Raw genomic sequence first — 14,787 nt, 5'->3', positions numbered from 1 at the left:
TTTTTTCTCATCAAAAGACCTCACATAGGAGAAGATGGACGTCGGAGAGCCACCAGGGGGCCCACGAGGTAGGGGGGCGCGCCCTAGGGGGGGCGCCCCCCACCGTCGTGAGCAGGGTGTGGTCCCCCTGGCCTTCATCTTTGGCGAGGATTTTTCTTTATTTATTTTAAGATGTTCCATGGAGTTTCAAGACTTTTGGAGTTGCGCAGAATAGGTCTCTAATATTTTCTCCTTTTCCAGCCTGGAATTCCAGCTGCCGGCATTCTCCCTCCTTATGTAAACCTTGTAAAATAAGAGAGAATAGCCATAAATATTGTGACATAAAGTGAGATAACAGTCCATAATGCAATAAATATCAATATAAAAGCATGATGCAAAATGGACGTATCAACTCCCCCGAGCTTAGACCTCGCTTGTCCTCAAGCGAAAAGCCGATAACAATAAATAGATCCTCATGTTTAGAGGTAGAGGCGTCGATAAAAATAAAAATACAGACATGAAGGCATCATGATTATTCTCATAACAGCAACATATATAGATTTTGTCATATGATTACTTATGTTCAAGTGATGATCTATTCACAATGCAAAAGTATAAATCATAAACCTTATTGGGCTCCGACAAACTATAATCTCAGTCATTGAAGCAATTGCAATTTATCATAACATCAGAAAGAGTCTATGTCAGAGCTAAAAAGCAAGTCCACATACTCAATTATCATTTAGTCCTCCATAATTGCTAACACTCACGCGATACTTGTGGTTACGGAGTTTTAATCGGACACAGAGAAAGATAGGGGCTTATAGTTTTGCCCCACAACCTTTTACCTCAAGGGTAATGTCAACAATAATGGTCCATGCTCCCTACATCCAATTAGATATATATATCATGTTCTTTCCAACATGCTGAGCTTGCCAAAGGATAAAATAAAAAAGAAAAGGTGAAGATCACCATGACTCTTGCATAAGGTAGAAGATAATAATAAAGGATAGGCCCTTCGCAGAGGGAAGCAGAGGTTGCCATGCGCTTTTATGGTTGGATGAATAAAATCTCAATGCGAAAGAACGTCACTTTATATTGCCCCTTGTGATATGAACCTTTATTATGCAGTCTGTCACTTTTATTACTTCCACATCACAAGATCGTATAAAGCTTACTTCTCCCACACCAATCAATCATACATATTTAGAGAAATTTTTATTGTTTTGCACCGTTGACAACTTACTTGAAGGATCTTACTCAATCCATAGGTAGATATGGTGGACTCTCATGGCAAAACTGGTTTAAGGGTATTTGGAAGCACAAGTAGTATTTCTACTTGGTGCTGAGAATTTGGCTAGCATGAGGGGGAAAGGCAATCTCAACAAGTTAGAGGATCCATGACAACATACTTTATCTCAGATATAAGAAAGACATAACTCATTATGTTGTCTTCCTTGTCCAACATCAACCCTTTAGCATGTCATGTTTTAATGAGTGCTCCCAATCATAAAAGATGTCAATGATAATATATCTATATGTGAAAACCTCTCTTTCCTTATTACTTCCTATTAATTGCAACAATGACCAAAGCTATGTTTGCCAACTCCCAACAACTTTTAATCATCATACTCTTTCTATGTGAAGTCATTACTCTCAATAAGATCAATATGAACTCTTTGTTTCTTTTTATTCTTTTCTTCTTTCTTTTATTCATCCAAGATCATGGAAAAATAATCAATCCCTTGACTCAACACTAATCTTTATCATATATAGCTAACGGACTCGATTACAAAGAGAGATCATAAAGCAAACTCAAAACTAGATCATGCCATAAACTTTATTCTACTAGATCAAGATACTACTAATAGGATCGAACTAAGAAAACGGTAAAGATAGGAGTTGTGATTGTGATACGATACCAGGGCACCTCCCCCAAGCTTGGCAGTTGCCAAGGGGAGTGCCCATACCCATGTGATTATATCTCCTTGGTTGGTGAAGAAGGTGGAGGTGTTGTTGATGATGCAGGCTTGTCATCCATCTTCCATGGCATAGGTTCACTATCATAGTAGGATGATCGAGTCTCCGGAATCCTTGAATCTGCAGCCAAACTCATTCTTTTGAATCTATATCATACTCAAAGTTTTGCTTTTGCAGGTCATAGATTTGGGCTTGGAGGTGCTCGATCTTCTCATATAGCTTGAAGATGGCCTCCTCGGTGTTCTTGGCATCCGTCTTGTAGTTGTTAGTGAACTCCGCGAGCATCGTGCGGCTAGCATTGATTCCACGCTCCACCATCCCCTGGCACTTGAAAACTTGTTGCTCCATTGCTTCGAGCCTCGTCTCCACGCTTCCGGTTCCCTTTGGTCCCTCAACATCGTGGATGTGCAACAACCCATCACGCATCTCAATGGTTTGAGGGTGTCGCAGCACCTCCGCGAGGTAAGGGTTGATGACCTTCTCGAAGAACTTGTCCTTAGAAGCAATTGGGGATGTCATGATAATCTAGATCTGTGAGAAAAACAGCTCGAAACAAGAACAGAGAATAATTGCGTGATACGGGGGTCAAAACCTTCGGGAGAATATATAATGAATTTTTACCGACCAAAATACGTATCGTGCAAGAAAACGGAGTCCGGAAGGCACAGGAGGTGCTCACGAGGTAGGGGGTGGGCGCGCCCTCCACCCTCGTGGGGCCCTCGTGTCCTTCCCGGACTGCTACTTATTTTTTCTATTTTTCTAAATATTCCAAAACAGAGAAATATTGCCTTAAAATTGTTTTGGAGTCGCTTTACTTACCGTACCACATACCTATTCCTTTTCGGAGTCTGAAACGTTCTGGAAAGTGTCCCTTATGTATTCCTCCGGGGTTACAGTTTCAATAATATTGGTTTCAACATTTATGGGATTACCTGAGATATAATGTTTGATTCTTTGACCGTTTACCACCTTCGGATTTGTGCCTTCAAAGTTGTTGATCTTTATGGCACCAGAACGATAGACCTCTTCGATAACATAGGGGCCTCCCCATTTAGAGAGAAGTTTCCCTGCAAAAAATCTTAAACGAGAGTTGTATAGGAATACATAATCACCTACATTAAACTCACGCTTTTGTATCCTTTTGTCATGCCATCTTTTAACTTTTTCTTTAAACAACTTGGCATTTTCATATGTTTGGGTTCTCCATTCATCGAGTGAGTTAATATCAAATAACCTCTTTTCACCGGCAAGTTTTAAATCATAGTTGAGCTCTTTAATAGCCCAATATGCCTTATGTTCTAGTTCGAGAGGTAAGTGACATGCTTTTCCATAAACCATTTTATACGGAGACATACCCATAGGGTTTTTGTATGCAGTTCTATAAGCCCATAATGCATCATCAAGTTTCTTAGACCAATTCTTTCTAGACCTATTAATAGTATTTTGCAAAATTAATTTGAGCTCTCTATTGCTCAACTCTACTTGACCACTAGACTGAGGGTGATAAGGAGATGCAATTCTATGATTAACATCATATTTAGCAAGCATTTTATAGAAAGCACCATGAATAAAGTGTGAACCACCATCAGTCATTAAATATCTAGGGACTCCAAACCTCGGGAAAATAACTTCCTTAAGCATTTTAAGAGAAGTGTTATGATCAGCACTACTAGTTGGAATAGCTTCTACCCACTTAGTAACGTAATCAACAACAACTAAAATATGTGTGTATCCATTAGAGGCAGGAAAAGGTCCCATATAATCAAAGCCCCAAACATCAAACGGTTCAATAACAAGAGAATAATTCATAGGCATTTCTTGACGTCTACTAATATTACCAACTCTTTGACATTCATCACAAGACAAGACAAACTTACGGGCATCCTAGAAGAGAGTAGGCCAATAAAAACCAGATTGCAATACCTTATGTGCAGTTCTATATCCAGCGTGGTGTCCTCCATAAGCCTCGGAATGACACTTGCGTAGGATCTGTTCCTGTTCATGCTCAGGTACACAACATCTAATAACACCATCTACTCCTTCTTTATAAAGATGTGGGTCATCCCAAAAGTAATGTCTTAAATCATATAAAAACTTTTTCTTTTGCTGGTATGTGAAGCTAGGTGGTATAAACTTAGCAACAATATAATTAGCATAATCAGCATACCATGGAGTACTACGAGAAGTACTTATAACATTTAATTGTTCATCAGGAAAGCTATCATTAATAGGTAGTGGGTCATCAAGAACATTCTCTAACCTAGACAAGTTGTCTACAACGGGGTTCTCAGCTCCCTTTCTATCAACAATATGCAAATCAAATTCTTGTAGCAAGAGAACCCATCTAATAAGTCTAGGTTTAGCATCTTTCTTTTCCATAAGGTATTTAATAATAGCATGATCAGTGTGAATAGTTACTTTAGAATCAACTGCTAAAAGCTCTTTTTCAGTAGTAGCATAATTTCTTTGAGCATTGTCTAGAGTCTTACTGGCATAATAAATAACATTTAATTTCTTATCAACTCTTTGCCCTAGAACAACACCTACAACATAATCACTAGCATCACACATAATTTCAAAGGGTAAATTCCAATCAGGTGGCTGAACAACAGGTGCAGAGACTAATGCTTTCTTAAGTATTTCAAATGCTTCTACACAATCATCATTAAAGACAAATGGTATATCTTTTTGCAATAAATTAGTCAGAGGCCGAGAAATTTTTTAGAAGTCCTTAATGAACCTCCTATAAAATCCGGCATGACCAAGGAAACTTCTTATACCCTTGATGTCCTTGGGACATGGCATCTTTTCAATAGCATCGACCTTGGCTTTATCAACTTCAATACCTCTTTCATAAACTTTATGCCCCAAGACAATACCTTCATTAACCATAAAGTCGCACTTTTCCCAATTCAAGACAAGATTAGTTTCTTCACATCTCTGCAAAACTCGATCAAGATTGCTCAAGCAATCATCAAAAGAGGAACCACAGACGGAAAAATCATCCATGAAAACCTCACAAATCTTTTCACAAAAGTCAAAGAATATAGCCATCATGCATCTTTGAAAGGTAGTAGGTGCATTACATAGACCAAAAGGCATACGTCTATAAGCAAAAGTACCAAAAGGGCATGTAAAAGTAGTCTTTGATTGATCTCTAGCCGACACAGGTATTTGAGAGAAACCAGAATAACCATCTAGAAAGCAATAGTGTGTATGTTTGCATAATCTTTCTAGCATTTGATCAATAAAAGGTAAGGGGTAATGATCTTTCTTAGTAGCTTTATTTAATTTGCGGAAATCAATTACCATCCTATAACCTGTGATAATTCTTTGTGGAATCAATTCATCTTTATCATTAGGAACAACAGTAATACCTCCCTTCTTAGGGACACAATGGACAAGACTTACCCACTAACTATCAGCAACGGGATAAATTATACCTGCCTCCAGAAGCTTGAGTATTTCTTTTCTTACCACTTCTTTCATTTTAGGATTCAGACGTCATTGAGGATCACGAACTGGTTTGGCATCTTCTTCCAAATTTATTTTATGTTGACATAGAGTGGGACTAATTCCCTTAAGATCATCAAGAGTATATCCAATAGCAGCACGATGCTTCTTCAGAGTTTTCAATAATCTTTCTTCTTCATGCTCTGAAAGGTTAGCACTAATAATAACATGATATATCTTCTTTTCATCAAGATAAGAATATTTAAGATTATCAGGCAACAGTTTAAGCTCAAACACGGGATCACCCTTGGGTGGAGGAGGATCCCCTAAAATTTCAATAGGCAAATTGTGTTGCAGAATAGGTTCCTGTTTAAAGAATACTTCATCTATTTCCCTTCTTTCATTCATGAACATATCATTTTCATGGTCTAGCAAATAGTGTTCTAAAGGATCACTAGGAGGTACGACAATAGAAGCAAGACCAATAATTTCATCCTTACTAGGTAATTCTTCCTCATGATGTTGTTTACTAAATTTAGAGAAATTAAACTCATGAACCATATCATCCAAGCCAACAGTAACACCATTCTTTGTGCAATCTATGGTAGCATTGACAGTATTTAAGAAGGGTCTACCAAATATAATGGGACAAAAGCTATCTTGTGGGGAACCAAGAACAAGAAAATCAACAGGATATGTAGTTTTCCCACACAAGACTTCAACATCTCTAACAATTCCCATTGGTGAAATAGTATCTCTATTAGCAAGTTTAATAGTAACATCAATTTCTTCTAACTCAACAGGTGCAATGTCATGCATAATTTCTTTGTATAAGTCAATAGGTATTGCACTAGCACTAGCACCCATATCACATAAGCCATGATAACAATGATCTCCTACAGAAATAACTGGCACGCCTACCACATGTCTATGTTTATCTTTATCACAAGGTTTAGCAAATCTAGCAGTTTCACCTTCGAACTGAATAACATGCCCATCAATATTATCAGACAAGAGATCTTTAACAATAGCAATATTAGGTTCTACTTTAACTTGCTCAGGAGGTGTATAAGTTCTAATATTGCTTTTACGAACAATAGTTGAAGCTTTAGCATGATCCTTTACACTATCAGGGAAATGTGGTTTCTCAACATAAGAAGTAGGAACAATAGGATCATTATAAGTGACAGTCTTTTCTTCAACTTTAATAGGTGCAGCTACTTTTACTTCTATGGGAGGATGATATTTAAACCACTTCTCCTTAGGGAGATCAACATAAGTAGCAAAAGATTCACAGAAAGAAGCTACTATCTCAGAGTCAAGTCCATATTTAGTGCTAAACTTACGGAAAATATCGGTGTCCATAAAAGATTTAACACAATCAAACTTAGGTGTCATACCTGACTCCTTACCTTCGTCGAGGTCCCAAACTTCAGAGTTGCATTTAATTCTATCCAATAAATTCCATCTGAATTCAATAGTCTTCATCATAAAAGAGCCAGCACAAGAAGTATCAAGCATGGTGCTATTATTTTCAGAAAGCCGAGCATAAAAACTTTGCATAATTATATCTCTTGAGAGCTCATGATTGGGGTATGAATATAACATTGATTTAAGCCTCCCCCAAGATTGAGCGATGTGTAATGCCCCGGACACACCCGCTGGTGGTCGTTACTCCTGGCGGGATCTAGGTTGGCCCCACAGATCAATACTAGTCTTTTCTGCGCACTTTGTCCTCACTCGTGCGCACCTGGGAGCAACTTCCTGGTCGGTCACCCATCCTGACACTACTCCAAGGTGAGCATGCTTAACTTTGGAGTTCTGTCTGAATGGGCTCCCGGAAAAGAAGGAATTCCTTATTGATATGAGTAGTCTATCATCCCTAATAAGCCAGGCTATCACACGATGCTTTCTCCTTCGCGAGGCCAGAAATTATATATATAATTGCGATCACGATGAACAAGATGCATAGGGTAATACTTTTGATGAAATTCCAATTTCAATCTTTTATAGTCCCATGATCTCATATCATCGCATAGCCTATACCATATCAATGCGTCTCCCTTCAAAGATAAAGGAAAGACCTTCTTCTTAGCAACATCATCGGGTATACGCAAGCTTAAATAATCCACAATCTTCATCCATATATATTAAGTGCTCATCAGGATGCTTTGTTCCATCTCCTGTAAAAGGGTTAGCTAGCAGTTTTTCCATCATACCCGAAGGAAATTCAAAAGGAGTTTCATTTTCAATAGGTTCAGTAGGTTGATGAGCAACTCTTTGCTCTACTAGACGGGGTGAAGATACCCCGAACAAGCCCATCAGAGAATTACTTTCCATAGTAACAAGTGACAGTAAATTTCAGCACACTATATAAATTTTTCCTTACCAAATTCCACCTACCAAAGGCGCTACACTCCCCGGCAACGGTGCCAGAAAAGAGTCTTGATGACCCACAAGTATAGGGGATCTATCGTAGTCCTTCCGATAAGTAAGAGTGTCGAACCCAACGAGGAACAGAAGGAAATGATAAGCGGTTTTCAGCAAGGTATTCTCTACAAGTACTGAAATAAGTGGTAACAGATAGTTTTGTGACGAGATAAATTGTAACGAGCAACAAGTAACAAAAGTAAATAAAGTGCAGCAAGGTGGCCCAATCCTTTTTGTAGCAAAGGACAAGCCAGAACAAACTCTTATAATAGGAAAAGCGCTCCCGAGGACACATGGGAATATCGTCAAGCTAGTTTTCATCACGTTCATATGATTCGCGTTTGATACTTTGATAATTTGATATGTTGGTGGACCGGTGCCTGGGTTCTGTCCTTACTTGAATAAGCATCCCACTTATGATTAACCTCTATTGCAAGCATCCGCAACTATAACAAAAGTATTAAGGTAAACCTAACCATAGCATGAAACATATGGATCCAAATCAGCCCCTTACGAAGCAACGCATAAACTAGGGTTTAAGCTTCTGTCACTCTAGCAACCCATCATCTATTTATTACTTCCCAATGCCTTCCTCTAGGCCCAAATAATGGTGAAGTGTTATGTAGTCGACGTTCACATAACACCACTAGAGGCTAGACAACATACATCTTATCAAAATATCAAACGAATACCAAATTCACATGACTACTAATAGCAAGACTTCTCCCTTGTCCTCAGGAACAAACGTTATTACTCACAAAGCATATTCATGTTCATAATCAGAGGGGTAATAATATGCATATAGGATCTGAACATATGATCTTCCACCAAATAAACCAATTAGCATCAACTACAAGGAGTAATCAACACTACTAGCAACCTACTAACACCAATCCCGGACTTCGAGACAAGAATTGGATACAAGAGATGAACTAGGGTTTGGAGATGAGATGGTGCTGGTGAAGATGTTGATGGAGATTGCCGTCTCCCGATGAGAGGAGCGTTGGTGATGACGATGGTGATGATTTCCCCCTCCCGGAGGGAAGTATCCCCGGCAGAACAGCTCTGCCGGAGCTATAGATTGGTTCCGCCAAGGTTCCACCTCGTGGCGGCGGAGTCTCGTCCCAAAAAGTTCTCTCTTATTTTTTTTCTCATCGAAATACCTGATATATGAGAAGATGGACGTCGGAGAGCCACCAGGGGGCCCACGAGGTAGGGGGGCGCGCCCTAGGGGGGGGGCGCCCCCACCCTCGTGAGCAGGGTATGCCCCCCTGGCCTCATCTTTGGCGAGGATTTTTCTTTCTTTATTTTAAGATGTTCCGTGGAGTTTCAGGACTTTTGAAGTTGCGCAAAATAGGTCTCTAATATTTGCTCCTTTTCCAGCCCAGAATTCCAGCTGCCCGCATTCTCCCTCCTTATGTAAACCTTGTAAAATAAGAGAGAATAGCCATAAGTATTGTGACATAAAGTGAAATAACAGTCCATAATGCAGTAAATATCGATATAAAAGCATGATGCAAAATGGACGTATCAATACTCCCTCTAGCGGAGCTCCGGAACATGCCCCAAGATAGGATCTCATGGATACAGAAAGTTGCGGCGGTGGAATTAGGGTTTTGGCTCCGTATCTAATCATTTGGGGGTATGTAGGTATATATATGAGGAAGGAGTACGTTGGTAGAGCAACAGGGGGCCCACGAGGGTGGAGGGCGCGCTTGGGGGGGGGGGGGGGGGTAGGCGAGCCCCCTACCTCGTGGCCTCCTCCTTTGTGTCTTGACGTAGGGTCCAAGTCTCCTGGATCATGTTCGGCGAGAAAATCACGTTCCCAAAGGTTTCATTCCGTTTGGACTCTGTTTGATATTCCTTTTCTTCGAAACCCTAAAATAGGCAAAAACAACAATTCTGGGCTGGGCCTCCGGTTAATAGGTTAGTCCCAAAAATAATATAAAAGTGGATAATAAAGCCCAATAATGTCCAAAACAGTAGATAATATAGCATGAAACAATCAAAAATTATAGATACGTTGGAGACATATCAAGCATCCCCAAGCTTAATTCCTGCTCATTCTCGAGTAGGTAAATGATAAAAACAGAATTTTTGATGCGGAGTGCTACTTGGCATAATTTTAATGTAATTCTTCTTAATTCTGGTATGAATATTCAGATCCGAAAGATTCAAGATAAAAGTTCATATTGACATAAAAATAATAATACTTCAAGCATACTAACTAAGCAATCATGTCCTCTCAAAATAACATGGCCAAAGAAAGTTCATCCCTACAAAATCATATAGTTTAGTCATGCTCCATTTTCATCACACAAGAATTCTCTCATCATGCACAACCCCAATGACAAGCCAAGCAATTGTTTCATACTTTAGTAATCTCAAACCTATAAACTTTCACACAATACATGAGCGCGAGCAGTGGATATAGCACTATGGGTGGAATAGAATATGATGATGGGGGTTATGTGGAGAAGACAAAAAAGGAGATAGTCTCACATCAACGAGGCTAATCAACGGGCTATGGAGATGCCCATCGAATGATGTTAATGCAAGGAGTAGGGATTGCCATGCAACGGATGCACTAGAGCTATAAATGTATGAAAGCTCAACAAAAGAAACTAAGTGGGTGTGCATCCAACTTGCTTGCCCACGAAGACCTAGGGCACTTGAGGAGGCCCATTGTTGGAATATACAAGCCAAGTTCTATAATGAAAAATTCCCACTAGTATATGGAAGTGACTAAACAAAAGACTCTCTATCATGAAGATTATGGTGCTACTTTGAAGCACAAGTGTGGAAAAAGGATAGTAGCATTGTCCCTTTTGTGTATATATATATATATATATATTATTTGGCCTTTCTTTTTTTGGCCTTTCTCTTTTTTTTATTTGGGACAATGCTCTATGAATGATGATCATCACACTTCTATTTATTTACAACTCAAGAATTACAACTCGATACTTAGAACAAGATATGACTCTATATGAATGCCTCCGGCGGTGTACTGGGTTATGCAATGAACCAAGAGTGACATGTATGAAAGAATTATGAACGGTGGCTTTGCCACAAATACTATGTCAACTACATGATCATGCTAAGCAATATGACAATGATGAATGTGTCATGATAAACGGAATGGTGGAAAGTTGCATGGCGATATATCTCGGAATGGCTATGGAAATTCCATAATAGGTAGGTATGGTGGCTGTTTTGAGGAATATATAAGGAGGTTTATGTGTGAAAGAGCGTATCATATCACGGGGTTTGGATGCACCAGCGAAGTTTGCACCAACTCTCAATGTGAGAAAGGGCAATGCACGGTACCGAAGAGGCTAGCAATGATGGAAGGGTGAGAGTGCGTATAATCCATGCACTCAACATTAGTCATAAAGAACTCACATACTTATTGCAAAAATCTACAAGTCATCAAAAACCAAAGCACTACGTGCATGCTCCTAGGGGGATAGATGGGTAGGAAAAGACCATCGCTCGTCCCCGACCGCCACTCATAAGGAAGACAATCAAATAACACCTCATGTTTCAAATTTGTTACATAACGTTTACCATACGTGCATGCTACGGGACTTGCAAACTTCAACACAAGCATTTCTCAAATTCATAACTACTCAACTAGCACGACTTTGATATTATTACCTCCATATCTCAAAACAATCATCAAGCATCAAACTTCTCTTAGTATTCAAATCACTCATAAGAAAATTTTTATTCATCTTGAACACCTAGCATATTAGGATTATTTAAGAAAATTACCATGCTATTTAAGACTCTCAAAATGATCTAAGTGAAGCATGAGAGATCTATAGTTTCTATAAAACAAATCCACCACCATGCTCTAAAAGATATAAGTGAAGTACTAGAGCAAAACTATATAACTCAAATGATATAAGCGAAGCACATAGAGTATTCTAACAAATTCCAAATCATGTATGGTTCTCTCAAAAGGTGTGTACAGAAAGGATGATTGTGGTAAACTAAAAAGCAAAGACTCAAATCATACAAGACGCTCCAAGATGATTGTGGCATTTTGTTGTATCTTCTAAGGGTGTTCCTGTAGATGAGTCCAAGATCAATGCTATTAAGACTTGGCCACAACCAACCAACTTGCAACTAGTGCGTAGCTTTCTTGGACTTGCGGGTTTCTATCGTCGCTTTGTGAAAGATTTTAGCACCATTGCTTCGCCTTTGCATGCTTTGAGCAAGAAGAATGCGCCTTTTGTTTGGGGACCATCCCAAGATACCGCTTTCAATGAGCTTAAGAATTTGCTTACACATGCTCCCGTGCTTGCATTACCCAACTTTGACAAACCTTTTGAGATTCATTGCGATGCTAGTGGTAATGGCATAGGAGGTGTGTTAACGCAAGAGAAGCGCCCCATAGCTTACTTTAGTGAGAAATTTTCTGGAGCGCAACTCAATTACCCCATATATGACAAAGAGCTATATGCTTTAGTCCATGTTTTGCATCAATGGGAACACTATCTTCGCCCTGATGAATTCATCATTCATACCGATCATGAAACGCTCAAGTACCTTAAGAGCCAAACCAAGTTGAACAAGCGTCATGCTAAATGGAGTGAATTTATTGAGTCTTTTCCTTATGTCATCAAGTACATTAAAGGTAAGGAAAATATTGTAGCGGATGCTCTTTCCCGCATATGCATGCTTGTTACTCAACTTGAGTTGAATGTAATTGGCATTGAGCACATAAAAGACTTGTATGAGCATGATCCCACTTTTGCTACTACTTATGCCAAATGTTTGACGCATACATATTGGGACCGCTATTACATCAAAGATGGATATCTTATGAGAGCTAACAAGCTTTGCATCCCCGAGTCTTCTCTTCATTTGTTGCTTTTGCGGGAATCTCATGGAGGAGGCTTAATGTGACATTTTGGACGAGACAAGACGTTCGCTACGCTCTCACAGACCTACTATTGGCCCAAGATGTTTCGTGTCGTCAACCGCTTCACCAACCGATGCTCTACATGTCGCAAAGCTAAGTCTAAAGCTCAATCCCATGGCCTTTACCTGCCTCTACCAATTCCATACCAACCACGGGAAGATATTAGCATGGATTTTGTACTTGGATTGCCTAGGACTCGCAATGGAAAGGATTCGGTATTTGTCATTGTGGACCGTTTCTCTAAGATGGCACATTTCATTCCTTTCAACAAGATAGACGATGATTCACATGTTGCTAATCTTTTTGTAGGTAAATATTGCGTCTACATGGAGTGCCAAAGACGATCGTCTCAGACCGCGGCATCAAGTTCCTTAGCTACTTTTGGAAGACCCTATGCGCCAAGCTCAGAATCAAGCTACTCTTCTCCACGGCGTATCATCCACAAACCGACGGCCAAACAGAGGTGACCAACCGCACACTCTCCGCTCTACTTCAAGTACTCATCAAGAAGAACATCAAGGAGTGGGAGGAGTGTCTACCTATCGCCGAGTTCGCCTACAACCGCGCAAGACACTCAACAACCGGAAAGTCCCCTTTCGAAGTCATCTATAGATTCAACCCTTTGTCCCCATTGGACATCCTACCTCTACCACTACAAGAGCGCATCAATATGGACGCAAGTGCACGCGTGAACCATCTCAAGAAGTTGCATGAAGACACAAGGCACACCATCGAGCGCCAAGTACAACGACTTGCGACCAAGCACAACATCAACAAGCACCCCATGGTATTCAACATTGGAGATCTTGTGTGGCTACACCTTCGCAAGGACCGCTTCCCCAACGAACACAAGTCCAAACTTCAACCACACGCAGATGGACCCTTCAAGGTGCTCGAACGCTACAACAACAACACCTACAAGATCGACATCCCATGCGACAAGTACTCCGTGAGCGACATCTTCAACATCAAAGATCTCTCGCCCTACCATGGTGATGAGGATTTCGATCCGTGGATGGATCTTCCCCAAGGGAGGGGAGATGATGCGGAGCATCCCACGATCATCCCCATGGACGCGCCTACACCTCCAACGACACCACTTGGACCAATGACAAGAGCCCGAGCCAAGGCTATCGAAGATAAGGTGAACTCATTCCTCTCCGAACTTCCAGTTTCTATGCATGAGACATGGCTACTACCTAAGTCTGAGATGTTGTGCATGATTAGGTACCAAGAGGACCCTCCCGAAGATGCACGAGAATATGTACAAGTCCCCAAGTTCACGGATGAAGAGAACCGACAGAAGGGGTCAAGATCAACACCCAGGCCCTGGACATCCGGCCATGGCCCCGGACATCCGGCCCCTGGAAGTTTCTACGGCAGCAAGGAGCCAGCGGCCAAGTCTACAGGGCCCAAACATTCGGCCCTGCCCGAAAATCCGGCGTCAAGCCCGGATATCCGAACACCACCGAACCAAAGAGCAGCAAGGCCAGCGCCTCCAGCCCGGACATTCAGCCACCCAGCCCGGACATCCGGCCCCTCGTGAAAGCCCGGACATCCGGCCCGACGCCCGGACGTCTGGCCTCCCCTGTCTATGCACAGTGAAGGGCCGAGGCCCGTGTATCCCTTCAACACCCTAGACTATATATACTCCTCCTCGTCCTTCTTTCTAGGGTTAGTGAAGGATTAGCTCATATTTCGTGTGAGAGCTTTTCTCATCCACTTGGTTAGCTTCTCCTCGAAGATAACACCTCCTCGGAGAAGATCCCCCAAGCAGATTCAAGACCCCTTTACGGGAAGAACCTCAAGACCTCCTCACGGAGAAGACCGGCTACCTTTGTATCGTCCCTAGTTGATCGTGTATCGTGTGATCTCTTATGTACTCGAGGATCTAGCACATGTGTGACTATTTCTTGTTGGTTTAGTGTTTCTCTTATGTTTCCCCCGTGTTTTCCCTCGTTTCCCCTCTCGTGTTGTTCGTGTTCATCGCGGGATCCGCTCCTTTCGTGAAA

The sequence above is a fragment of the Triticum urartu genome, chromosome 7A (assembly GCF_056163025.1).
Source record: "Triticum urartu cultivar PI428250 chromosome 7A, HENAU_Tu73, whole genome shotgun sequence".
Lineage (NCBI taxonomy): Eukaryota > Viridiplantae > Streptophyta > Magnoliopsida > Poales > Poaceae > Triticum > Triticum urartu.
This window is presented reverse-complemented; position numbering follows the sequence as displayed.